Below are 2,748 nucleotides of genomic sequence, written 5' to 3'. Positions count from 1 at the left end.
AAAAAAAAAAAAATGAAAAAGAAAAAAGCACCCCCTTGAAGTGACTTATAATTTAGCTGCAATTTTTAGTTAACCAGCAGTCTTAATGAGTGTGTATAATGTTAGTTATGAACATAACACAAAGTTTATAGAATAATGTGCATGTCACAAGAGCAAAATTATCCCATGAACAATCCATTCTTATGTATTTGAGTATTTGGGAACTATAATACTCTATTTCTCTGGAAATTAAACCAAACCAAAAGAAAGGAAAAACTTTTCTGCTTTGCAGGAAGGAATTTTAGGAGGGATGTGTGTGTGTGTAAATAAACCTGTTTCAGAGAATATATGAATGAGCATTATTAAAAAAATGAAAAGCATGCTATTCGAAACAAAGTGATTTGTTGAAGGAAACTATCCCTTCTTCACTCTAGTTTCTTACATAAAGTGTAATCAACCAAATTATCCAAATTATCTTATTGGATTTCCATTTTAACTATAATGCTATAAGCAGCTGGGTAAACAATAAAAAAAAAAATTCAGTGTTTTAAAACACTTAAGTCAATTTGCCTAACATCTAGCAGCCATTAATGGCTTAAGAAGAAATCTTTCTCTTTTCTGCTTTGTCATCTAATGATAGAGTCAGTGTTACTTTCATATGCAATAAATGGGTGCACTGGGACCAACTTTAGTACAGTATAAAAAATGTTGAATTTGTGTTTAGAAGATGTGGAATTATCTTTGCTGTGCTGTTAGCTAGCTATGCGACAAATAAGAATTTACAGTTTCTCTAAATGTCATTTTTTTAATTTAAAACCTGAAGACAGTAGTACCTTTCTTTTAAAACTATTGTAAGAATTTTAAAAAATACTAAATATAAAGTTGGTGCTATAAAAGTGTTTATTTGTAAATAAATCTTTTCTTCTTATTTGCAAAGATGTTACTGGAGATTCTAATAACATTTTGTCATTCATTCAACAGTCTACAATATTTATTGAATCTCTTCTTTGATTTGAGTGTTGGAAAAACAGTGGTGAAAAAGATCTTGTTCTCTTGAAATTTGCATTCTAGTGGAATAGGTAAATAACCAAAATTATGAGATAATTATTTACGATAAATTCTGCAATATAACAGGGCAAGATTATAGAGAATAAGTAGGATAAGATAATAAGGGATGACCTTCCTCAGTAAATGATATTAAAAGGAATAATAAGAAGGATCTAGATACGTGAAGATTTTGGAAGGAAAAAGAAGAGACGTGTTGCTTAATTGCAGTAAGAGGGAGAGTGGTGAAATGTAACATTAAAAATATGACAGGCTGGAGAAACCCCAAGAGTATGGCTCCCAGACACCCTTTTAGCTCAGTAATGAAATCACTCCTGAGGTTCACCATTCAGCCAAAGATTAGACAGCCCCATAAAACAAAATGAGACTAATGGGACACCACATTCCAGAGACAAGGAATAGAAGGCAGGAGGGGACAGGAAAGCTGGTAATAGGGAACCCAAGGTTGAGAAGGGACAGTGTTGACATGTCATGGGGTTGTTAACCATTGTCATAAAATAATATGTGTAATAACCGTTTAATGAGAAACTATTTGTTCTGTAAACCTTCATCTAAAGTACAATTAAAACAAAAGAAAATATGTCAGGTTGCAGCTAATGTATGATCTCGTAAACCTTTGTAAAGAATCTGATCATTTTATAAATATAACTAGAAGCCATTCGAGGGTTTTAAGCTGGAGAGAAGTGTATCAATTGTAAACATGTTGGTCAAGGCCCTACACAATCTGTGCTTACTATGTGAATACATTGGAAGGAGGTAAATAGATAACAAGGACCCGTTAAAGGACATAACCCATGCCACAGATGAAACATGTCTTCCAACATTAGATGTAGGCTGCGAAATTGTTATGTAATTTCCTCCCAAGAAGAAGATAAAAATAATGAATTAAATAAACTCATTTGTTTTATCATGCCTGCACAAAGAAGCATAATATTCTGGGGAAAAAAATCAGACCCTAATGACCAAGATAGTGTAAACAAACTCTGGGCACCAACACCCACACAGACTTTCTTTATCACTCTTACTCATTTCACAGCAGCAATTTCAAACCTGATCAACAATTTTGAAACATTGACCCCAAATTTACAGACAAAATAAAAACCATCAAACTATGCATTTTAATGATCTTCCTGGTATCAAACACTGCATCATTCTCTTGCAGTAGATGACCTTTGCTTCCCTTTTTCTGAAACCAATCCTGCCTCTAACGTCCAACATCCTACCAATTATGGGACATATTGGTAGGTATTAACCCCTCTCACTTTTTATTCTTGTCTATTCAAAGATTGCCTCTCAACTATATCTTTCATTAACTTTAATACCTGTTCAAAGTTTTTCTGTTAGAAGAAAAATTACTACTCATTCCCTCATCTACTCCCAAGTACCACCATATCTTTTGTCTCCTATTCAAAATCAAACTTCCTGAAGGAATTGTGTATGTTCACTGTCACTATTTCTTTTCTATGCCATTCTTCTCAGCGGGCTTTCAGTGACATCTCTCTTTCCTCAAATATCTTGCTAAGATTGTCAATTATTTCCAAGTCATTAAATTTAAGGAGTATTTTTCAAACCTTACTTTGCTTAATGTTTTAACAATTTTTGATATAAATTATCACCCCTGCTTTTTTTAAACCTTTCTTTTCTCGACTTCTATGTAACCACACTTGCTGGATGATTGCCCTATCTCTTTGATTATACATTCTA

This window comes from Trichechus manatus, unplaced genomic scaffold, assembly GCF_000243295.1.
Source record: "Trichechus manatus latirostris isolate Lorelei unplaced genomic scaffold, TriManLat1.0 scaffold00298, whole genome shotgun sequence".
Classification (NCBI taxonomy): Eukaryota; Metazoa; Chordata; class Mammalia; order Sirenia; family Trichechidae; genus Trichechus; species Trichechus manatus.
Note: the sequence above shows the minus strand (reverse complement) of the source record.